The 27,075-nt window shown below is 40.6% G+C and overlaps 1 protein-coding gene across 1 annotated transcript in view; it reads right to left on the bottom strand.

Annotated features, from left to right (window-relative positions):
- Nucleotides 1-27,075, bottom strand: part of LOC143215961 (uncharacterized) — an 86,704-nt gene that overhangs the window by 40,588 nt on the left and 19,041 nt on the right. The gene's annotated exons all lie outside the window — the stretch shown is intronic.

The following is a 27,075-nucleotide window of genomic DNA, read 5'->3' as shown; positions in this document are numbered from 1 at the left end:
AGATTAAATTTCTTACAGGATTCCCCTAAATTAGATTTTTGAATTATATTAAAATTAATTCAAACTTGAAAAAATTCCTCTCAAATGAAATTTAAAATTAATTTATTATTAGAAAATTCCTCCAAGATTAAATTTCTTACAGGATTCCCCTAAATTAGATTTTTGAATTATATTAAAATTAATTCAAACTTGAAAATTCCTTCTTCCACGATTTTTCCGTTTCAGAATAATGGAATGATTCCAATACTTGCTCATACTACTCACATACTTCGTTCACAATTTTCGCATTCCAGTCAACAGACACCGTCTTATTTTCGAACAATTCGAAATCGTTAAAACGTTGAAAATGTTGCGTCAGATCGCTGACACGGTCGGCTGCAAAGTCCTTGTTCTGTCTGGGGGCTATTATTACAAGGGGCCGGCGTACTTGTAAACCGTGGTGGACGATCGTAAAACGTCCCGATAGAATTCCCGTCGGCCATCTTCGGTGCCGCGCGCCGCGACGTCGCACCTTCGCTGAAATTATCGTTATTCGGTGCGTCGCGGAATAATTAGTTTGCACGCGTACGCGCGAGTGCATAAAGAAATGAGCCGTGTACGGACATAGTTAAAACGATTACGCGGTAATTAAGGTTAATTGACTCGTTTGTAACCGGGAACGCTCGGCGGAGGAACGGTTCGGTATTATCGGTCTCCGGCGTTCCCGCGATTAATGCGGAATAAATGGCGCACTAATGAAGGCGATTCCCGGAATGCTGGAATATGATTAAACGGCCTTAGGACCGAGATATAAATGTCGAAAATAAATTACTTGAACCACCCAGCGAATCTCTCATTGTTTTTCTTTCTCTGCCCTCGCGGAATTTGTAGTTTATCTAACGTTTGCATGTAGGGAGAATGCTTTTAAAAAATGGCACCCAAAGTAAACAGTTGTCCTCGGTTTTTTAAAATTGTTACTCCAAATTGTTTTAAAGAAATTCATTTAATAATTTCTAATGGCAGCATCTTTCTAATTTCAATGATTATAGAATGAAAGATTGTTACCATAAATTGTTTTAACTATACCGAACAGAAAATGTGGCTTGTATACGTCGTTGTTTTATAAAAATTGCAAGACCGAATTTATTGTGATTTCCGACAATTTTTATAACAATATGCACTTGAATGAAGAGATCCAATTAAAAATTTCTAATAGCAGCATCTTTGTAATTTCAATAATTATAAAATAAAAGATTGAAACCGTTTACTTAACCGGTCATGGTACAGTTAGGATCGATGGACGTTTGTGGAAGAAACTTGCCGTAGAATTATTCATAACAAAGAAAATTGTTGTTGAAGTTCTATTTACATCAACACCTACTCATCGAGAAGAGAAAAAGTTTGAAAAGAACCGCATGTCGTAAAATCAGAATGTTCACGACGCTTAGGCGTCGTTATAAACACAGAACCGCCGGACAAACCAAAGGATTGCGTTGCACTCAGCTGTTCGGAATGACCCAGTAACCGATTCCCGCCTAGAAATGCACATAGCTATACGACGAAGCCTTATTGAGCTGTTTAGCCTTATTAAACCGGCGATAAACCGTCCGAAAAAGTAATGGCGCCGGCTTATCCGCGTTTACGGAAACGTGTTTCCCGCAGCAAGACAAGCCACTTGTCATCGGCTGATTTTCTGCTACTCTTCGGTGAAAAACCTCCGGCCGAATGGTAACCTTATCCGTTCACCACGGTTGCAGGTGCATTAGCTGTGAGAATCTCGTGCCGGTTCAACGTATGTATAGACCACCACTTTCTCGAACAGTTGAAATGTCTAGGCCAACGATCTGTTATTTCTCTGTTAGGTAATCGATTTGTTTCGACTAATCTTCGTTGAAACTAATTTTCAATTAACGCCCCAGATGAGACTCCCGACATATGTAGATATTGCATATACATAATCTGTTCTATAATAATATTCTGCATATCTAATTATTCTCTTTTGAAAATTAATTACGTTAACCCCTTGCTCTACGATTTATTTCACGGTTTCTGTGATTAGATCTTTTTTGTAGATCGCAGTTTCTTAAAAAAGGAACTTAAAAAAGAAAATTCTAAAAAAGAAAAATATATGTTTCTATCTAAATACTTGAAGGTGACCTTAAAATCTCCGAAACTCTCATCTACAAAAAGAAATGGTTATTGTCTCATTATACTGAAAAGGTTTGGTTGATAGAGCTTTCTCATATTTTCCAAAACAGCGGAGATGTCCTCCTAATGTATATTAGACCACCCTGTATATATGTATAATGTAAAACAAATATTATGTATACATATATACTATTTTGTGTATTACTATTTTTCTTATTAATTCTGACTAGCAATGAACTTGTAACAGCTAGAATGATTTAAATTAAGAAGCCTAACGTTTAATGAACTCTCCACGAACTATCCACTCGATTTTAATTGGTTAATTATAGTTTTCCTAAAAACTGTAGGAAGAAACGTTTACTAATCAGTAGACTGCGGATCTTTATACATTTATAAAGAAATTAGTTAGGCGAAATATAAAACAGTAATAGATCAGAAAAATTCAAGAATATTGTAATGTTGTTTTTAACGTAACAAAGTCATTATGGGATGAAATCAATTTTTATTTTATTCCTGCTTCCCACAATCGATGTAGAATATTTTAATTTTGCATAAAGATCCGCAGTGTACTAATCAGATGTTAAATCGCCATACAAACCAGGACATCATTAGAATTGCCTGAAGCAGTAGGAGTGAAGAGGATAATTGTACACACAATTATGATCCAAAGAATGAAAATGTTGAATAGAGTAGTTTGCACAAATGTATAAGAAGATTTTATTGATTTACTGGTCCGCCCACTCTAAGTTCGCGTGTAAGTATGAAGGATGATCACATGAGGTACAGAGAGACTTTCCTAACACATTGTACATATGCAGGACAGAGCTTCATTTAGCAGCCGCTGTCCACGCCCAACAAGAACGCCGGTTCTGTGTCTAACTGAAAAAGTTAATTGCTAGTTCGCTGCGGAGGGAGTTAAACTTCGTCCAGCGGCAGCGTTTTCCCTGAAGGCCACCAGTCTGTGCAAACCATTTTAGTATTTACACCGTGTATGCGAGCGATCCTCCCATACGCTGCGCAACAAAAACCCGAATCGTCGAAAAAGTCGATCACTATTACCCTTGATCAATTATACGAACAATACTTTCAAAGAAGCTGTTCAATATTTAAATGTCAATGACAACAATAGAGGGAATCGACTATCCTGTAAAAATTTTCAGTAAAAATTTGTTTTGAAATATAGTGTGTTTAAATTATAATTAAAAGAAGCACTTAAAATGAACATTTTGTGAATTTGATTTTCGATAGGAAAAATTACCTGTTTTCTTTTGTGAACCCTGCCGAACTTATTTAATATTTCTAAATAAATTTTTGTCTAATAAAGAGCATTCTTCTACCTTCAAAATGCATACCTCAAATTTAGAATTACAGTTCGCCGTTTATTAAATAAACAATTCTTAATAGACTAATGAAAGTTGTCAAAGTTATTTCCCTTTGACATGGAACATCTTTCGAGTTCCAAATAGTTCCGCATTTTTTCAAATTGAAATATTTTCAGTATACTTTTCCACCTTCGTCCTTCTTCAGGAATTATTATTGTTTAAAGTGTCGCAGATACTTCAGTGGATATTGATGTTTATCGAATGTATATTTCATATTTAAAGGCGACATTTCATGAATACCATTATGAATTATCGTTTATTTCTAACCTGAACGCGACTTTTCAGGCAATTCCGATGATGAGACAGAAAAATGTTTTAAACAAAAGATAATCAACGTTCAGCGGTCTACAAATTTCAATAGAAACATTTTTTATAAAGTATGTTTATTCCATAAAAAATCGAAATCACCTTCAATCTTTAAGAATCAATATATACTTTTGATTTCATAATATTGTAACTGATGTCTACACTGCGGATCTTCATGGATTTATAGCAAAATTGAGTAGATGAAATTCAAAATTGTTGGAAAATTTTTAGAGCTGAAGATGTCAATATATGATATCTTCTATATTAAAATCATTAAGGGAAGAAATAACATTCAATCTAGTTTCTATTCCTTGCTGTCGATGCAGATCATTTTTGTTTTGCATAAAAATCCGCAATCTACCGATGTCAAAACGAATCCATCGACCTACATTGTTATACTCTTTGCACTCCTTTGTCGAGTGTGACACAATATCTTATTTTTCAGTTAAAAACAAATACAAGTGCCACACATATAAATTGCAACAAAGTTCGAGAGCTATATTTAATATAATTAGTAAACAAAATTGTCTAAAATGAGTAGCAGTTAAGGAACTGTCCTTTGAAGTAAATATCACAAATAAAACACTTAAAATAGTCGGGAATTGTTGGCAATAAAATTGAAAAATAATTCGGAGTGCGAAGGGTTAAACTTCCAAATAGTGCTAAAGTCTTAATGAACTCCTAGACGGGCCCCCGGACCACTGTGCGCGGTATGGACCGCTCACAACAAGTATCCAATGGAATTTCACCTCGTTCCACATCGTACACGAGTAAGGTTAGGTCAGGTGGTCGATTAATCCACAGCGATGGAGAAGAAAAAAACAAAAGAAACTTCGATTTCCTAGAAGCGCATCCGCGACCCCGGCGCGCCGGAGCAATACGCCATCGCTACGCTGCGCCACGGCGTGAGCGCGCTGCGCGTATCGGCTCGGTAAACGAATAAGACGATCGCGTACCGTATAAATTATTTAAGAAACTCTATCGCGGCATCGCGTAATGTTTGATCATAAATAACGCGGAGCGAAAATACGGGCGTAGCCGTAAAAATCGCCGAGTCCATGCTTCGCGTCCCGGTCGGACCTATTCCTTTTGCCTAATCGGCCGCCGGTCGTTTATCATCGACCGGCCAACGTCCGATAAAACAGATATTGCTTGTCACGTTTCTTTGCTCGCGTGATTCGCTTGTCACGCAACTGTCACTCGACTGTCGCGGTGGGATTCTAGCCGGTTCAATGCGCCGATGCATACGTATGTAATCCTGGACGCTTACGGGACCGCGATTGGCTCCAATTAATTTTGATCAGTGCCTTCTTCGCGTACCGTTTAAACCCCCGCATTACAATCTCTTTTGCATTTCTGCTGATTAACCGTTTCGGCGCCATGGGTCGCTGCAAAAATCCGATCCAGTATTGCCAAGCGGTGCGGTAGTGCCTCTCTAATTGACTTTTTAACGCTCTAAATAAGCTCAGAGCCTACGGCTGCACAAAATTTCAGTTAGACAGAGTGTTTAGAAAACAGTTAACAAGGATTCAAGGGCTTATTGTACCTACTCCTCGAGAGAAGCAGAAAGTGTCCTATCAGCTTATGCCCTGAATGCATTCAATGAACAATTGATTCAAGATTATTGTAAAGTCCTTCACGAATATCTCGGATCCTAAGACCGAGCGACAGATAAATTTATAGGAAGAAGTTGTTCAGAATGTTGCCCTTGGCAATTAATTTTGATCACTGCGGTAGTGCTTCTCTAATTGACTTTTTAACGCTCTAGGTTGCCAACACGCTTACTATTATGTTCCGTTAGCGTTTAGGAAATTTGTTCCTATTGATTACAAGTTTGTTAACAATCGATTTTGCGTCGAAAAAGTTTATTATAGAACATAAATTGTTTGCTCTCATTGGCGAGTACTATAAGCTCTTGAAGCCTTTGATACTTTTCGTCAACACCCTGTATAACCTCTATGAACGATTAAAGATGATATACATACTTAGAATTTAATCTTCCCAGGGTCAACACGTACAATATTTTGTAGAAGCTCGCATGATCGAATGATCCGAAGCAGACCGGGGATATTTATGCATAATAAAATCTGTCGGGGCTATTTTTACAGAAACCGGATTGAGAAATTTACATTTTCCCATTTAAGATACTAAGCAGTTAAAAATAAGTCGCGCCTTCAAATGTCCAGAGGAATCATTAAGGATTATTTATGTCACTTATGTTGCCGGCGCTATTAATGCTAAAGATTATAAGTTTGGTGAGACTATGCAAATTCGGTAGCATTTATCAAGCGTCCCGTAATAGGTTGAATATAAGAGGAGCGCCAATGATTCGCAGGTTGTAAGTAAGGTAGCTGCGGAGCAGCAGCTGTTATATTTTAGGACTTGTAATTATGACAACGTTGCAAATTACAGTAATCAGAGTGATCAGCGGTGATTTTAATCAGAGCTAACGTTTTCAGTGGACCTCGAGACCTTTTTCTTCGTGAATTAAGTACTTAACCGAGGGCGGGGCGAGATAATCTGTCTCCTTTGATGAATAGTTATGGAATGCGGTTTATACGTTTATGAGGAGCTGCTGCTGCTGCTGCTTGAAAACCCTTTGCCTCGCCGACAAATTTACTGTCACTTGTTCAACGCGAGCTTACTGTTCATTTACGAGGGAACTGTCAATTTTATACGTTCACGGCGGACCCTAACGAGCAGAACATCGTACAGTGACGATTTAACATTATCTTAAATACCTTCATCTTATCTTCAGCTCCGAGAAACTTTTAGTGAAAATTCTGCAACGGGGCGACCGTTATTAATAAATTGCTGATCTTCGTGCAAAATTTTCTGCGTCAATTATGAGAGACAGAAACCGAACATACATGTCTTTCTTGCTCTACTAATTTAATTGATTGAAAATAATATATTGACATCCTAACATTCTTTTAAATTCCTAGCTATTCCTTAGTATTTTAGATCACCTTCAAAATACCTCCTAATCCTTACTGATTTAAATTTCACTTCACTTCAATTTTTAAGTATCAGCTAAATACAATTGTAAAGTCCAGTCTCATTGAATTGTTTAAGTCTCACAGCACTGTCTAAAATAAATTTCATTAAATTCATATGCCAACATTTGTATTAGTTGAATCTAGGTAAAAATTAATTGTCTACATACACTGGTGGTCGAAATGATAATTGCAATATGTCGAAATAGGTCGAAATGATAATTGCTAATGTGTGGCGTAGGATTTTTTTGATACGATATCCCAATTGTTTATAACAGTCGTCTACATATTGATTTTTTGGGTAAAAATTGAATTTTCATTTTCATTTTCCTCGCATTTGTACAAAAATGGTTTTTTCTTAAAATTTCTTAAAATTCCTATGCTACACGATAGATAATTTCGTTCAGCTTGACCTTTGGACATAAAAAATAGCTACCAGCTACCCTATACGATAGATGCGACCAAATCCCCTCGAGGCTGTCGCGTCTATAGAGGATTTACCGTAGTCAGAACCTGAGCGACGTCACGAAGTTATAGTGTAGTCTATCCCAAATAGTGGCACTATCTGTACAGTGACCTTATCACGATCCTACTGGATGTACCGTGACGTAGTTACCCCCGCTATCTGTACGTTGGTGGGACAATTCCCAGGACGTGACGTCACCTATTCCCTCGGAGAGACTTTCCGCTGATCGCCGTTCTCGAAATAATGTGCTTCCTCCTGCGAGTGCCGCAGTAAATTGTATAACGAAAGAGGCGCGAGGAAAAAGCGCGTAGCCACATTAAACTCCCACCTCGACATAGTGTAGCTACTAAAATAGCTGGTTGGGAACTAAAAGTTTTCCGCAAACCGTCGCGTCGCGTCGGCACGGCAACGGGCAGTCGATCTTATCTGCCAAAGTTACAACTGCACGCCCAAGTACTTCATTCCACGCGATCGAACGAAAACCCACGAACGGTAGTTCGACAAAGATATTACAATGTCCGCCGGTCCACTATCAACGAGACACGCCTAAAGGTGTCCAACAGAAAATGACGAAAAAGCGCGATTTCGTCGTGTCACCGACCCGGCAGCTGTCGCAGTCGTTCCCTCCGCGAAACACAATTGCTTACGATAGCGACTTGGCACGAGTTAGAGGACAGGGCCGGCTTTCTCGCCGCGGACAATACCTACGCGTTTCTCGGAATCAGTTACAAGGTGCATCTAGTGACCTCCGCTGGCTACGTACAGTGTGCCTCAGAAAATCCAACCCTTTGCTGGCTTATTTCCAACCCTTCGCTGCAGTTACGTTACTATTCTCAGGCAGCGTCGCACGGAGCCATTTTGTTCGTAATTATTTTATTATGAAACTTTAACCAACGTATTCGTACAATTTTTCCGATTAAAATTAACCTAAACATGGCGTGATTCGGAGCATATTTGATTGTGCAATTCACGATTTTTTGAAACCTCGATTGTACGAACGGAGGATATCTGAATTCCCAATCTGATTCTTCAGTCTTGAACAGTTCAATTTGTTAACACTATAACTAGGTAATTGTTCTATTATCGGAATACTCGTGTTTCATACTAAATTGTTAACACAAATAAAAAAGTTGGAGTGTCGGTAAATTTCATTTATCTCCATAATTTGATCGGTAGAGGGCGCTTATATCGTTCTTCTTGGATCACGTGACATTGTGTGAATATAATTTCTGACCTTGCATGACCTTGCATGACCTTGACGATTATTTTATAGCACACGGAAGAATTCGAACAGTATTCCGTTTAAAAGATTTAAGGTTCAAATTCGTTTCTCGAGAAACATATGAAAAATAAAAAATTTATCTTCGCCAGTGTTATAAAAAGCAGTAAAACATTTTTTTTTCTAACATGTTCCATTTGGAAGAAGAACATTGGCTAATGATGATCATATATAAATGAACTTTATCTAAATTGGTAGCTAAAATGTGACAAGTGTAGGACTTATTTCGTAGTGGTAAACTCGTAGACATTATCTAACCGACGGAAACATAAGATAATGGATTACTGCGGCATATGTTGTCATGAATTCAGTGATGATAAAATGTGCATGTCATCCAGCTATGCAAAGATTCCAACTTTACATCAACGCAAATAATCAACACTTTCACAGATCTTTACGGATCTTGCGGATCTTCTCTCATGTAAGAAAATTGATTTTACTACCACATTCGATCTTAAATGATCTTTAATGTAGCTTACTGAAATTGCCATAACATCGACTATCACACAGCGATAAAACAAATACAGCGTCTCATTTGAGAAAATGATAACGACTTTAAAATCTCTCGTCTCATGTAATCCATACAAAAAGTATTTACATCACATTATCCCCCTCCCCCTCAAACGTATGAAAACAACGTTTCATGATATTTCTTCGTATTATTATCAATAACGGTAACGTTCACGGTGGACAGAGTTATTCCAACATGATGTGCACTTTACACATTCGCTACCACCGTCACGCATAATGTGGCGTTCACTATTTCACAATTTATTATTCACAATTTATTTGTCAATACAAATAATAATTGAAATTGTATTTGTAAATAACAATTAACTTTACTATTTTCAATAATTCTATTTAGACTTGCTTAAATAATAAATAATTATTTTCGCTTTTTTTATTTGAATATCCAAATAACAAATAACTTGTTATTTAAATTTTTATTTAAATGATTATTTATTTAAATAAAATTTATTGCCCAACACTGTATGTGTGCCACATACATATAATACGTGATACCGAAAACTTTTACTACGCAATAATATTACAAAAAATATAGTAAATTAAATAAAAAGCTTATAAAATTATTTACCAATAATATCGACGTTCAGAACCGCGTTCCCGATTTTCGCGGAACACTGAATGGGTTAAGATCCATTTGACCAGGAGCAGAAGAGGGACGAGTACATAAAATATTTGGGTATTTATTGGCACATAACTCGGCCGGCCAGTCAATCTGATAATTGGAGGCGGTTGGCCATTGCTCGTTGTGAGCCCTCGCTCGATTGAGAGCCGGATGGCTGGTCGGCCACGTACCAGACTCTGAAGTTAGAGCCGGTTTCGCGCATTGCTACTGTACTAAAATATTGTTCGCCGTGGGTGGCTTTATGGGCTTTGCTGATGTAAGGCCCCTTCCGATTCCTTCTCTTGTCAGATGCAAACTTATTGATAGTTCCAGCGTTGTAGTCTACCGGCCGGTATCTGGCTGGTATGCTGCTATCGTCAGCCACACGTTCGCAGCCGTTCGTGTACGTTCAGCGGCCAGGGGCTTCGGTGAGGTAAGTAAAAAAGAGGTGTGTGTCGGTCGCAATACAGACTGCACAGAGTTGCGAGTTTCGCACACGGCACCGCGATGCCAAATTGAATTTATACCCTCGGACCCTAGCACCTTCGACTGTCCTTCGGACCTGACGCGCCACTATGGCCTCCAATGGCGCCTGGGTCCGTTGACTCGGTGCATTTGCACTTCGGTGCAGTCACTGCTACGACTCCGAACGTTCCTAGACGTCTCAACCGACATCCGGAAGTTGCGGATAGCATACATGTTCCTTGCAAGAATGTTGCACACCGATGCAATATACACTTGCGAGGAAACCTCCTGCAGCGTTAGAATCCGACTTTGATGGAATTTGGCAGATTTATACAGCGGGTGAAGATGTTGGATATGTAGTTGTCTTTTTTTTCTCTGCCGGTAACGTGTTATTTAACCGGCTGTTAGTCGATCCTCTCGCGTTCTTAAACAGACAGTTTATTTATCTTAGAGATTGTGAAATTGTTTACTTTGATTGTGTTGTGATTTAACATAGTTTTTCAATGCAGCATTAGCGAAGCAAAGGAAATTTGCCCGCCGACGACGATGGGTCTATTTTGCCTCCGAGTGTAAATTACTCAGTGTCCAATTAATTAATTAAGGACAGAATAATAGAAAGCAGATCAGTTACTATACATATGTTATTTTCCACGAGAGAATCGTACCGCGTGAAGACCAGTTTTCGTTCGTCGCTGCGCATCTTCGCCCTAATTGGTTCAAGAAAGTGGGGAGTGGGTAGTGGGGTGATACGGTTCTCTTGTGGAATAGAGTATAGTGTCTACAAGAAGTGCCTTCAAAAATATGTTGTGAAACATTGATGCATAAAACAGTGAAAGGTCTTGAACATCACTAATTATACAGTCGTAAGAATGGTCCGAGGGTTAAATTTAGTATCCTTCTTGTCAGCGGAAATATTTGTCTACTTATAGGTACCCTGCTTATTAGCAAGACCAACTCTGGCTCGCATTATGCGCGTAAAAGTGCCAGATTTACGAACGCGTACAGTCAAGTGGAACACTAGATATGTAAAGCAGAAAAGTACCCTGCTCGACGATCGTTGCTCAATTCCTGCCACCTTTAATTAGCGGACACGGGTTTTTCCAAGCGGATTGCACGAGAAACACAGCCAGTAAATTGCACATACCAGCATCGATCTCATCCAAAGTCGACAAATCACGATCGTATTGTATGATCACACTCGAAGCACCGTCTAACCACTATACGTTCAAGGTAGATCGTATCCTGGCTCACCGGCTAGGCTGCAGGAACAGAGGAGTCTAGGCCGGTCGCGGAATGCTCTTAACGAGTGTTCGAGGGGATCTAAGGATCTGGTCCTGGATCGCGACTACCGTGCTACAATTCGATCGTAGGATCACGAATGGATTAACGTGATTCCGTTCGACAAATAGTGGTTGCCTTACAAAATCGTTAAGTCAACTGATGCAGCTACTAAAAACCAATCACAAAATTTTCATTTCACAACAATATTTAACTTTCGAAGCATGTGAACAACTATCCCTGATGAGTTTCCAAGGGGATTACTATAAGTAGGTCCAATGGACAGCTTCCTTTTTAATAATTTTTTATTTAAATTAAAAAGGCTTTGAAGCACAAGAGACGGTCACCCAGCCATAAATGCAATGGAAAATATTCTTTCAACACAAGGGTTTGAATGAACACCTAACTCGAAGAAAGACATTGATCTAACGTCAGATCCGGTGCAACACATGTACACACCTTAGCGTTGCTACGAAGAACAAGTCCCACCGTGTCGAATGCAGAAAAATCAGAAGAATGCAAGTCCTCCGGTGCTACCACACTTGATCTACTCCGGAATCCATAAATCGGCCGGATCAAGTCATCGAATTAGTCAATGCACGTTCATAACGTAGTCCCGTGCAGGAAGCTGTCGGTGCTGAAGCGGGTAACGCACGCACACGTTCGGTACAAAAGGAGGAATTTATCAACAATAACCGTATCAAAGCGTATCAGTGGTCGGAGCGCGTAGTCGTTGGTGCGTGAACGCTGGCCACGCGGTCTTTATATGGACCTGTACGAATTTATTAAGCTGTTTTACCGGTACCGAGCGAATTCAACCGAGCGCCTATCTACTAGGCGCAACCTAAATCGTCGATTATCAAGCTGTTGGGAATGGAGGGGTGGTAGAGGCAGTCACCTAGTGGCGACCAGTGTCGCTAGGTTAAGACTTGTCTCCCACTCTACCGTCCCCTTCTACGGCCTGGCCACGTGACTACTCCGGTACTGGTAGAGAGAGGGTAACTGTATTCCCCTCAATTCTTCCCTCAACTCAGTTTCCGATGGTGAAACAGACATCAGTCCACGGTTTTCCGCCTTAGTGGCGACCCGTTGTGATGAAACAGGCATCCACAAATCCCGTAAATACAATCTTCCTTTGACTTGTTGAAAACATATTTATACAATCCATTAAATCGTCATCCGTCCCTCATTTCACGAACTGAATCTGTCGCTCGGTGACAAATTGACACAGTAGTAAAAGATCGATGACATAACAAGGTAAACAGTTATTTTTCGATGTTCTTTCATTCAAATTGATGTGTTTGGCATTAAAAAAATAAAAGTCACGAAGTTTCTTTCTACAAATAACAGAACAGCATAACTAATCTCAGGGAAACTGTGTCAAATTGACACGAGGGACGGATGAGGGTTAAGATGATTGTCTTTTCGAAAATTCCCCCAAACTTCCAAAAATTCAGATCGCGGAATAGCGATCACTGTCACTAAAAATATAAATAAATTTCCGCACATCTGCGCATTTTAATATTTACGCGAGAAGAAAGTTTAAAGTCTGCTCTAATGCTACCAACAAAAATTTGTCCGTTTATTGGCGTTTATCGGCTACTTCGAGCTTGTTGAATATTGCATACATAACCTTCATAATACTATGTACATATACATATAATTAATTGAATTAATTAAGACAATAAAACGTACTTTCGCCGTTAGTTTGCCGTTAGAATATAGAAAAGTAGGCACACAAAACGTATTTTAAAAAATACAATTGATATGTAGGAAATATAGGAAAATATGAAAAGAGAAATTAGGAGTTTCACCGACAGAGAAATGTTAATATTCTTACTGTCTAGACATTTCTCCACATGACCGGTATCTACTTTTTACAGATGTTATGAGTTTTGTGCAGCTAATTAGCATTGATCGTAACACTGTGCAATAGCTCGGGACGTTTTCCGACGTATTGCCGATCAGGGTACCCTGGGTTACGCATCAGCTTCCTACCCTAGGCTAGTAACCCATGGAAACGGTATTTTTACAAATTTCTACTACAAAACACTAACAGAGAGGTTCGCAAAAAGCTGATCAGCTCGGCTCCCGAGCGACTCCATTGTCACGACCAGTTGGCGCGTACCCGGCCCGGAGTGAGACGTCGCGGGTAAATATCCGGCAAGTGTAGTACACGTGTAAACCCCTCGGAACATTCGAAAAACTCTGGGGCCTGACAAAAACGGGTACACGCACCGGTCGACTGACTGTCGATAAATTACGCGGTCGTAGGTTATCGAGCGGGTAGATTATGGAGATGAACAGCGCCGATAACGAGTCCTTCCCCCGGTGGTTTTTTTCGCTGGTGGATGCGGAGGCTGCGGCAGCCGATGCACACGCAGCCGTCTGGAACATCGCGAGGCAAGGTTGAGGCAAGGCGAGGCAAGGCTTCGAATATGCCTTTCGACGATTGCTATCGTGGCCCGCGTCATGTATCACGTCATAACACACGCTGATAGCGGTACAAGCGTTTGCCCAAGAGGATGTTACCTTCCGATAGGGGGATCCGGCCTTGCACGGCCGGCCCTGGCACCACCTCCTCCCGTGGTTATCACGTCGACAGCAGGAATAAAAGCAAAACGGACCCCGGCGGGAGTCGATCGTTGTTCGACGCGGGGAGAAAGCTTCATAAATCTGCGCGCGCGTTCGCCAGAGAGCAAAACGCCGTCCCGTGGACACCCGGCTGTGGGAGGACCACGCTGGATACCGTGAAAAGTGAGAGTCTGGCCTGAAGGATACCTCGTCGGACAGGTTGCGTACACGAGAAAATGGAATCTTACGCGCGCCAGCGAGTACGCGCAGCCGAAAGGATTACCGGTTACGTTTACAGAAATCACGGGGAAGTCCCACGATGCCGAGCCGGTGCGCCGACGCGACGACGCAAAAATTCGTGGTACATTGCTAGGAAAGGTGATAAGTCGCTGCGAGGATTAATGGCGGACGCGACCAGCCACGCTGCCAGCTTTCTGGTAGCTTCGCGCCGATGTAGCGACCTCCGCTAGCTTTGCCGTACGATTGTTTTTCGCTTTGCAATTTAATCCGAGGGTTCCTCAATTCATTTGTCCCTTCGTGTCGAATTGGTGCGATGCAGAGGTGAACAATGTAAATTCGTTCTTTGAGAATGGAAAATTGAGGTGAGACGAGGCAGGATTAGAATCATTAACTTCGTTCTTGTAACACGCTAGTCTCAATACTTGGTGTCGATCTGGAGCAGTGTAAAAATTGCTACAACCCTCCTAGCACACGATATTCTTGCTCTAGCAAAACTAAATAGACTTGAACTACCCTCGTACAACCCATCATGTAAATATGTATAATATTTTGTGACGAAGTTTGCAATCAATAAGAACATAAGTTTATAATACAATTGATTTACATAAAAAAGCCTGGTTGTGAAAAATATCGATTATATTCGATAAGAATGCATCTGTAATTGCAGTGAGTAGAATCAGTAGGTAAGGGACAGACACGTTCGTCGTGTATTATTTGATGACGCACGTAGCTGATCAAATTGAATTTCCTAAGCAATTCAACGTTGTAATGAGAACGATTTTCCACATTTGACTTGGACAATATTTTGCATAAAGATCCTAGAAATAAAGATTCTTTTATTTCAACAGAATATTGTCATTAAATTTGATCATTATGATTAAATATCTATGAAAATTCACAGGTCCATACATTATTTATAGGCCCAAAAAATTTCATTCTAAAAGAATTCTCATTTGTACTAGTTTCATAGCATTCTATTACAAATCTTCACATACCATAAATGCATAATGATATGCAATAATCATTAATCGAAATTATTTAATATCATAGCCAAACACTTTCTTCTTATTTTCTGTATTTACAGGTACACCACCGAATTAGGAATTCAGATGAACAATAGAATTACTGCATTGCAAAATTTCACTCGTGAGACATTTCATATTCTTGCGATGGAACAATTCTTTTCTTGTTAGATTGGAGACGATTCTTGAAGATTTCTAAGGTAAGTGATCTTCCTATAATACTCGTTTTAATCGCACAGAAATAATTAAGACATCCTGTAACCAATGTTTCTCTTCGAGAAGCCTGGCCGCCTCTAGTACAGACCGGAACATGCGATGTTGCAACACCGCATACAGGCAGAATATCAGTCCGATCGACTGCACATGCGCAGTAGCATATAAAGGCGCAACTCACTTCAAGTCGGACTGAGACAGCGTTGCCAGATTCATCATGTTCCGGCCTGTATTAGAGACGGCCGTGTCAAGAACCCATAAGACGGAAAGCTTTGAACCTAGCTACGTAACAAAAGAGAAAACGCAATCGCTTCATTTGCCACCGTTCTAATTGCGGTTATGACAAAATCGATTCCACTTACGCTCCAATGGACCACGGATAAGTCTTATTCCACTTGCGGTTAAGGGTTCGAAAGTGAATTTGCGTTAACACTTTGTGAACACTCGAATCAGAAAACTGTTCTTACTTTTATTGCCAGTAAAACATGAATACTTTGAGTAAACAACAAGAATGAGAACGTCGTCTAAATGCTTGAACAGTGACAGCAATATCCAGTTTTTTGTCGAGAGAAATAATTGACAAGTAACTTCCATTAAAATGGCTGTAATGATTGATGTGTAATTATTAGCTGTCAGAGAAGTTTCGAGGTACGTACATGCCAACCTTGTCCGATTTAATGATTAATAATTAGTTTATTGGAAATAGCGTAACTGCGTAATTCAAGGAAAAATTGAGACACAAGTTGCTACCTGTTACCTAATTGACAGTCTCATTTTCTGTCAGTCTTTGCTAATGGTTTAACTTAAATGTTTCTTAACGATGCATGCGTACAATCAATCATAGATTTCAGCTATTAAATAATTCTCTTAATAATTTTAACGAGTCCAAAGTGATGGAACAAGGTTCCCAAATTTTTTTGTTATTTCTAGTTTTGTATTTACTGTATTTGCAGTGTAAAAAATTATTAAAATTATGCTTTACATAATTGACCACTGCTTTAAATAAAAATTTTATTATTCCGCTGGTTAAATGTTTATATGGTCTGAATATTTCAGATTTATGTAAATAAAAATATACTTGAATTGTTACAGCTCTTAATAATTTCGAAAGAGTATAAGAATTCCAAGAATTGTTGATGTTTAAAAATCTAGAAAATAAAATTCTGTTACGATCAATCGTATTCTGGTCCAGGATCCTAATCATTCAAAAGGTAAACTTCGCAACGCGCGCCATGTTGCGCAAGATCGAAAGCGGAAAATAATTTCTTAGACACGAATCTCGTAATTGCATTTTGTAAAATGTTCCGGTAAGTTAATCTTTCGTTACAAGGCCGTTAACTTTTCATGCGCAGCCTTCTTCCGTCACGTTTGCACAATGTACAATTAGTTACAATTCTCACGTTCGTTTTCATTCGAATATCAAGCTAGATAAACATTGCGCAGTAAATATTCGCTCGCTGGTTTTCGGTCAGATTTGAATGCGAGAGCTCGGAAAGGGAGAATGACTAATAACTATAAGTAAACATGAAGAAATGAAAAGTATCTACACGACTTCATGCAAGTATTCTTTGGTATTTATTAATGATACTTATTGGACTGTAACGGACGTATAGGAACTTTCCATACAGCAACAAATTAATACTCATCAGTTGTACTCATGTTTCGTTTGTGCATACAATTATTATATTAAATGTACAAATAAATAATAGATTAATCCATTAAATGTGATTGATAGGAATTGCTTTAGAGGATCGACGGACACGATTTCTTGATCAGTGCATCTCACATTGAGCGTGAAACAATACTAATCCAGAGACAGAACGTTTTTGTTTTTAATCATTTCTTTACGAAGCTCTTACCAACATATTCGCAACATTTTTCCGATTAAAATGACACCAAACACGATACAGTTTCGATCATATTTACTCGTTCAATTCACGATACAGTAGAACCTCGATTATCCGAACCATCCGGATGGAACAGTTACCTAGCTAGAGTTTTAAATTGAATCTTTCACATATGGATCTTTGTTTCTATTGCACAGTTTATTTAGATGTTATTGGTTCGGATAGTCGAGGTTCCACTAAATCGCTATCTAAACAATCAATGCTCCGAATCATGTCGTGTTTGGTCTCGTTTTAATCAGGAAAATGTCACAAATGCGTTGGTCAAAGTTTCATAAAAAAGTAATGCAAAACCAAAAACTGTTGTCATCTCACCGATATATCAAATTCTGATCCGTAGTCGAGTTCCTAGGCCTCTTAAGGACGACACCCTGCGTGGGGATCAATGTTTCACAAAAATCGTGCGTATCTATTTCGTCTTTCTGTGAGCTTAACAGCGATGGTGCCATCGCAATTTTCTGGAGAAGAGCCTCGCGTTTCCTCGGGGCGTCGCGTAACGAGCGCGCGGGCGAACAAAAGTGAAACTCCGTGTGTCGGCGCATCGTTCCCAACGGAGAACGGGCCCGGCAAGCCTAATCAACCGAAGATAGGATCTACACGACCGGGCAGATGTCTGCGAGCCACCGGTGTTACATAAAGGATTTTCACTCCCCCGGTTTTTCCCGTTTTACGCGGGGAATCCGCGCGGCGGTTCGCGTTTCCAGATCGCGTCGCGGGTGCCGACTGCGAGGCCGCGTCCGTCCGGAGCTTCTATCTTTCTGCAATCGCAGAAAACGGCCCCCCGGCCACGCTTGAGAACGAGAAAGTTCCATTTCCTATTTGCCCGCGAAGGGACGGCACGACAGCTCCGCGCGGTGTGTTGTTCCGCGATTTGCATCGGACTACAATGCGGCGCGTTGCCGAGAATCCCTCTCCGGCTTTCGTCGCACACACGCACCGGTGTACCAGACCTGTCCGCGTTCACACGACAAGGATTCCCATATCAGATATTCATCTCCCTCCGACCAGAGCCGGGAGAGATTCTGTCGTCGAACGCGACACCGGTTGTATCGTCATTGTTGCCATAATTCTGTGGGACCGATCTTGCGAAACGACGCGCCGCGTTCCTGTCTCCGAGTGTCCGCTTTCGTTCCAACTTTCTGCAGAGACGTTCGCTCGAAATGGTTCTCCTAGTATCCGCTCTGTGTCGTACAGTGGGTCCAACAAGCATTTCAACACTAACGATTGTCAAACAATTTTAACTGCGACAATTTGGCGACAGTAATGTCGCGATTCTTGTCAAACAGCCTGTGTTCTGCACGGACAACTATCGCATACCGGCATTATTTTTTTATGACTGCGTCTACCGCGCCGAGAGTTCAAATGAAAGCCAAACGTAGAGAAGGACAGCATGAATGTGCAAAAACTTCAATTAAGGTTTCTTTAATTTCGATGAGGAAAAGAAAGTATATATGCATTCGCAAGCTTTTTTCTTGCTCTACAAATCTATCTGCTTCAATTTTTCGAATTAATTAATTTTAATCAATTTTCAGTCTTTTTCAATGGAAGTTCTTTCAATGGTAAGTGATAGATCACTAACCATCGCTAAGCATCTTCACTCCATGGACTTTACTCAAAAACTTGGGGCTTGGGTGCCACATTTCTCTGCCACCTGAAACTTCCATTGAAAAAGCGTTAAAATTAATTAATTCGAAAAGTTGAAGCAGGTAGAGGTGTGTAGAGCAACAAGAAGACTTTCGAATACATATACAGTGGGTGTAAAAGCTCTCGCAAGCTTCTCCGAAGACAATTCCGACTTTCGAATTTCTACTGCGACCAACCAGCTCTCCAGGATGCAGAAAGTCACCGCCGCATGCGTAGGACTAAAACGTAGCACGCTTACGTAACGCGGCGCTTGCGTGATCCTTGGAGCGTAAAGACGCATAGTGCACGCGTATGCAGCGCGGCTGGTCAGGACACATTGGGATCATAATGTTGCGCGACAGTGACATACCGTCAAGAATGCCGCGTGTACGTGCGGTTAGGTGCGTATCGCGGGGCAAAGCTGATTTGTAACGATCCTAATGAAAATAAAAGTCCTGTGGACGCGACGCTGGTGTACGCGAGCGAGCGAGCGCACGCATTACACGCCGAGATAGCAAGCGTTCATAACGCCTGGCGACAATGACATATCGCCGGGAATGCACCGACTCGCGTTCGAACGCGTACGGGTACATCCGTCTCCCTTTCTCTCTCCGTTTTTCAATGTTTCTGTCTCCCTCTCTCTCTCTCTTTTTACGTGTTCGAAAGGATCCTCACTTTTACACGGCAATAGTTCTCGCCGAGGAAAAATTTCGGCGACCCTGCGCCATTTTGTAGGCTCTGCAGGCGTCGCTCGGTGGGACAGTCGGACCGACAAGCTGGCCAAGAGCCGGAATTTTTATTTTGTCCACAATGAATGAAACTGTCTCCTCATATCACAATTCATAATAATGTTTTGTCGTCAACAGCAGCATTCGAAGTAGCCTCGAAAAGCTGACTAACAATAAGACATGGCTTAAGTCCGAATCTGGTACGTCGAAGGTTATTGGATTGGTCCTGATGTCAGTTACATCAATAGTGCCAATTTAAACAGAAAACTTTCATGTATGTATTTATAATACCGATTAATTTTTGTTCGAAACATATATAATAATATTTTACCAGATTATTACTAAAGCTCTGGAAAGTGTGACCCATGCCGAATCGCCAGATTAAGACTTGTATCCCCACTCTATCTTCCTTTTCCACGACGGTATTCCCCACGCTGCGGCCTGATCACGTGACGCGTTTCGTCTCTGTCGCGCATGTGTCACAGTGTCACGTGATTAATTCGGTACTACAGAGAGAGGGTAACATTTTCCCCTCAATTTCCCCTCAACGTACAATATAAATGTTGAATGATTTCGTTTTAACACCGTGTACAGACAATGGGATAAACAAACACAATTTTCTCTAATTTTAACATTTCAGATGATCTTTGTTTAGCTACAGCGCTCGGATTTACTTACTCGCGACTTGCTCCCCGTGGCGGTCATAGTTCTCCTAGGCGCCACGAATAGCGAATATGGAACGCTCCTGAGGAGCTCCGAACTCGCGAGTAAGTAAATCCGAGCGCTGTAGCTAAACAAAGATCTTCTCAAATATTAAATTTAGAGAAAATTGTATTTGTTTATCCCATTGCTTGTAAATCCGAGCGCTGTTCAGCTATAGGGAAAAGTCCTGCCGACCCTCCGCCATTTTATGGCCACGTGTAGCGTCATTCGAATGACTGAAATCCTCCAACTTCCACTGCAACAATGTTAGTCCCTTGTTATCTGGATTTGAAATCAACTGTTGACCAGATCGAATAAAAAGCTGCCTAACTTGTTCAGTTTCTTTGATTCGGAGGATCGAAGAGCGAGTTCGGTGGATCGTTTTCGCGCGTGGGAACATTGCGAAACCTTTGCTGATCGCGGCTGCTAAACGTGCATGCGAGGTATCGGTTGTTGTGCGCACGCGGGCTCGAGTTGTTCGGGCAGGTCCGTTGGTTGCAGTGTTTTTGCAATTGCGATTATGTTGCAACGGACGCGAAGTCGTGCGCGTCCCCCGTGCGGCGGCGGCGGCGGCTTGGCGCACGGATACACACCACACGGATGGAGTCATATGAACTCGTCTTGTTTCGTGTTCTCCGTTGCGAAGCCGCGCGGCGCGCGTTTCGATTAACGATAACACGAGGTTGTACAATGTTAAGTTTAGTGTAAATGTTGGACTCGTTGAAGTCGGCGAGGTCTCTCGGTTTGCTTTCGTTGGGAACACGTCCGAGTGTAGGCCGGCGCGGCCCGGCGAGACTCGGTGAGCTTGCCCGCCGGTTTCTCGATTACTGCTATCGGTAAATGGGCGAGGACATACGAAGATGCCTTTTAACCTGCAATCGGTCGGGTAGCAACGGAAAACACGAGAGAGAGGGAGAGGGAGAGGGGGATTCTTTTTATCCACGGCTAAATTCCCGCCGGGTAGAGCTATTACAACGTCCCGTTCGCGTATTCTGTCGTAACGGAATTGCTTCGAGAAGTGATTCCCCGCTCGGCAGAAAAATGGTAATGGCGGTGATGATCAAGATGGGTTACTTGCGACCCAAAGAATTCCCTAACAGTTAAGAATATTCCGCAGGCTGGAATTTAATGTTGAAAATCCTCGCGGCGCGGGTCGTCCCGTCAGATGTCTGCTGTGCTTGCCACTTTTTCCGAACGATTTATTTTCTGCAAATCTGGCTGTAATGTATTCTGCCTCGGTATTTATGGTCACTATATAACTATAATTTAATGTTCAGGCTGTGCTCCTACTGACGTAAAAAAATGTCATTTTCAAAATGATATTTTACTTTCAAGTCGTACTTTGTACGAATGTTTAGTAGCAGCATTAGAGGATAATTGATTAACATATGCTTAACAAAATATGGTTATAGCGATACGTTAGAGATGAGGCCTGTGCAACTTGCAGCTCGTGAGTCGCAGACTCCCATCCTTGCTCCTGGGTCCTCCCTTCCAAACTCCTGTAGAGTGTTGGAGGAGGGTGGGGGGATTAAGAACAGGAGTGGGCAGAGCCCGAGAAGTAAGACGGTCAAGAGAACTACGGAAAAGGGCTACAGAAGTCCTAGACGTGCGGTTTTTTAGTGGGTACACCGCGCCCATCTGTGTCCACCGAGTCTTTTCGCACGTCTTTAAAAAACAAAAAGAAAAAAAGGAGGCCGTATCCTCGCAGTCACGTGAGGCAAAGCACGGAAGTGGGGGAACGGGTACACTTCTAGTGGGAAAACTTATTTCCTAAAGATTGACAAGTGTTATCAAATCTGGAACTTTTACATAAGTCGTCAGTAAACTGTGGATCTTTATGTAAAATAAAAATTTTATCAATTGTAAGAAACAAGAATTAAATAAAAATGTATTTTGTTCTTTTTAATAGAACTAAATTGAACATATTAGCATATTCTTAAATTCTCGGTAACTTTCTACTGTTTAGTATTTTACTCAGACGTGTTTGTCAGATATGCATAAAATCTACAATCTACTTATCAGACAGCTCTATAAAAGAGAAATGAACGATACTGCACGACTACAAAATTGTAGAGGAAGTATGTGTACGACACATTGCGAAATAAACACGAACGATAGGGCAAACTTAATATTCAACAAGAATACCGACGTATGGTACTTACATGTGACATAGTGACCTTACTTTCTCCTGCTTTAGCAGAGAACGCATGACAATCAATTTGTGGTCCTATAAAATATCCGGAACGCGAAGTAGTTCACTTATCTATGTATGCTCAATCGTTGCATTACACCATGGCTGCATTGTTACACAATTCTATTGATTTTTGACATCGACAATGCAGATATGTGCACATGTGATAATTTTATTATCTAGTTCATGTTACACAATGAATTTACACAATATTTATCAGTACCTGTCATTGCATCAATAGTACTGCAATATCGAACCAGATATTTTGAGTTAAACTAAAAATGAAACTGAATAAATAATTACAATAAAAAGTGTATGTACTTTCAAAATAAATAATTTTTTACACACTACACGTTTGTTCTTTGTAATAAACATTACACGTGACGTTAATATTGTAAATGACAATGCTAACCACAAGGATGTATGAATAAAAAGTATTTATTCATTTCATGAAATTTAATTTGTAGTCTCAAGTTTCTAGCAATCAGAAGAATAATTTATTAAATGTATTATACAGGCTGTTAAATTTAACTCGAGCACCTAAATCATTTCCGCTACTATTGAAAGCACGAAAAAATGATAAATAATAATATAAGGTGATATTACTCTGTTTGTTTAATTAATTTTCCATTCTCCAAACTGAAACTGATTTTTTCGTCCTCAAGGTCGCTTCAAGGTCGCAGTGTGTAGTCTCGATCTCAAATAACAAGAATCCTTAAAATTCGTAATTTATATACATAAAGAATTAATTCAATTAATACAATAAACAAATAAATTCAATTAATAAATAAAGAATTAAATCAATGCCCAGCATAATCGTCGTCATTTTCCACCAAGAACAAAAAACACAGAACAAAAAGCTCCGGAGACGCATTCGCGTCGGTCATTCTCAAACAAAAACGTGAACCTAATGGCTCAATAAAATGATCCTTGTTCACCGGACGCATCACGGATCCTAGTACCGTAGTTAATTACTATGACAGCGGGACGGTTTACGGTTGAGCGTCGATGCAAATTAGCATACCGTCAACGGTGTCCGACGTGGGCAAAAGAATGTGTTCGCCCACGTTTCGCCTAATTCACGAAGGTCCTTTTTTCGATTTGCATGTGTATAGATCCCACGACAACGACGACGACGGGGCAAGATATGCGAGGATCGAGCGGGATGATCGATGAACGAGCCAACGGGAAGTCCAGTTAGAGTTCATGAGAACTCCGTAATAGAGTATGCTGAAATTACGACTTTGAATATTCGCGTCTCATATTGCTGAGAAACTTAATTCGTGCCCCATTCGCCTCGAATAGGCTTGAGGGTAGGGGTATTCGCCGGATTCGCCTGGCCTATAAATCGCCCTATCGCGTAATATGAGCGCGAGTATTCAGTTTCGCGCATAATTCTAACTAGCGGCGCTAAATTGTCGCTGTAAGCGATATCTTGTCCAACGTAAACTGCTTCATCCGCGAAGGCAACACTTCATTCTCCGTTGAACGGGCCCCGGTACGAACGCTTTTCTATCCGGTCACGGCCGTGGATCCGAAGATCGTAAGTGGATCATTGTGCGTCGGCAATTGATTCCAATGAAACTGGATTCAGCATGGAAGCGGCACGATGGACGGGCCTGTGGGCTGGTAGCCCCGCAACTTTATAATATTACCGTCAACTGTATCTTTTCCAGACGATGATACGAGGCAAGCGATCCTGCTCTGATGGGACAACCTTGCTGGGAACAACGCCCTTGCCCCTGCAAGGTATCAGGTCATTAAGTATATGAAACTTGACAAATGTGTTTGAAATGTTTGTTTTATTTGTCAAGTTTCATAGTTAATGACCTGATACATATGCTAATTATACAGAGTGACTCTTATGAACGAAATGGATAGCATACGAAAAATGGTCTCTTTGGAGGGCATCTCTTGATCAGTGCATCTAACATTGAGCGTGAAACAATACTAATCCAGAGACAGAACGTTTTCGTTTTTAATCATTTCTTTATGAAGCTCTTACCAACATATTCGCAACATTTTTCCGATTAAAATGACACCAAACACGATACAGTTTGGATCATATTTACTCGTTCAATTCACGATACAATAGAACCTCGATTATCCGAACCATTCGGATGGAACAGTTACCTAGCTGCAGTTTTAAATTGAATCTTTACTTGTACAATAAATCTGGTCACATATGGATCTTTGTTTCTATTGCACTATTTATTTAGATGTTATTGGTTCGGATAGTCGAGGTTCCACTAAATCGCTATCTAAACAAGCAATGCTCCGAATCATGTCGTGTTTGGTCTCTTTGGAGGGTAGCGAGCCCAAGGTAGTCTTAACCTTCCGTCGGGCGCAATATCTGGACCGCCGAGTTCGGGCGCAATGTGCTTGACGGGCCCACATTCAAAAAACATGAGAAACACCTAATTAAATTTGTAGCCATAACGTTAGTGAATAAACAGGATATGCTGGACACACAAATTTATTTTGGATTAGGAACATGGATACAGGAAGGTGAGGTTTATAAAATTGTTCAATTGCTTGAATTATAAGTCGCAAACATGCAAACACTCTCTCATCCTCTCTCTCTCAAACGACTAGAAGGTGCTCTGTCCTCTCTCGCTCGACAAAGCGTCCAGGTATTATCGCCGTACTCTCCTTGTCGAGACGAGCGGCCAGGAACACTCTCTTATCCCCTCTCGACAGGCGTCCAGGTATTGTCGCCGTACTCTCCATGTCGAACGAGCGACCAGGAACAGACTCCCGTCCTCTCCCGTTCTCCCGGCAGGCGTCCAGGTATTATCGCCGTACTCTCCTGCCGGGGTGCTACTGCTAACCAAGAGCGGCCGTGGTCCTTACCTCGTCCTCTCTCTCTCTCGGAATAGCAAATAGGCCGAGTCCCTCCGTGAACCCTCTATTTATATAAATTCGTTACGTAAATTTCTGTCCATGTCCCATAACTTTACCTACCTTCTATAAAAATATGCATTTGCACAAACATCCGCTGTCTAGTTATAAATTGTTATCAAGTAAAATAAAACTTGATGTTTCATTTAGATAAACCAAACACTATGGTCGTATTCATGAAAACAAGACACGTTTTCGAATCCCAACATTTTAAGAAATCCCTCAAATGCTAAAAATTATTGCAATCCTGTTCTCCTCGGACAGGATTGTCCAACGTCGAACAGGACTGTCCAACATCCGGGAACATGTGCCGAGGTGCCCCAAACGTAATATTTACGATAAAGGAGGTATTTTTCGCGATCGCACTATTTTGAAAGAATGGTAATTATTTTTCTCGGCGCACAGGTTCAATCAATTTCTACACTAAATGAATATATCCACCTTTGTTTTCCTCCAATAAAATAGCATTTGGCATCTTGCTGATTCAAACCCGAATCGGAAGCGTTATATGGTTCGAACTCGGACTATAACGTTTCATGCCCCTCAAGCTATATTCATTTAGTGTAGAAATTGATTGAACCTGTGCGCCGAGAAAAATAATTACCATTTGTAATATTTACGAAATAAAAAAAACAGTGATCTATGTTACGTGAAGGATATTAATAGTTATTAATATACATATAGAGGAGTATGTGCGAGTCAATAAAAAAAACATTTTCATTGATCCATGCTTTTACGTGAGCAGTGACGAGTGACGCCCCTATCTGTTGAGAATTTCGTACTGCGCCTGACATAGTACAGCTAAGAAAGTAATGGAGGCAGAATAAGAAAATGAATGTTCATGAAGCGATGGAAGGCCCATTAGCAGCGTAGCCTGTGTTCAACGGCGCTGGCCCACAGAAATAGAATAAGAAAAGTAATAGAGGTGAAAAGGGGAAATTAACGATCATAGAACGAGAGAAAAAAAAAGTCCGTAGGCACCGGAAATTATGCTGACTAGCAAAACTTTAGACAATGATGTCCGCAGTTACGTTCCAATCTACGAACCAAATTATTCTTCTTGACATCTAATGGACATATGGAGGAAGAGACAGAGGCAGAGTAAGAGGATTCATAAATTCCGGAGCTTATAGAGCACCGTTGCTATAAACAATGTAGCTGCAGACTGCTTGTCGGTCGAGACGCGCATAAAACTACTGTAGACAATTAGTACTACGATATCTGATAGTTGTGTGACTTGGAAATACTATCTTCTAATGCCCTTCTAGACGATCCATTCAACTTCAGCTTGATCTATGAATCGTTTTGGATACGTTTTGAACGAACACTTTTAATCTTTTCACTGGCTTAAATTGTGTTAACTTACTTTTGCCATAAATATATAAAATATGAAAGTATTAACTAAAATATTTTATTTTGTGTTTGCAAAATTTACAAACCAGTATTTTTGTTTTATTCATACTGATTTTGAATGAAGCAGAGACATTATCATTGCACAATACTCAACGAGTTAATAGGTCAATTATTTTTGCCATATATGTATAAAATC

The sequence above is a fragment of the Lasioglossum baleicum genome, chromosome 14 (genome assembly GCF_051020765.1).
Source record: "Lasioglossum baleicum chromosome 14, iyLasBale1, whole genome shotgun sequence".
Classification (NCBI taxonomy): Eukaryota; Metazoa; Arthropoda; class Insecta; order Hymenoptera; family Halictidae; genus Lasioglossum; species Lasioglossum baleicum.
The sequence above is the reverse complement of the archived record's forward strand: the minus strand, read 5'-3'. Positions and strand labels throughout refer to the sequence as shown.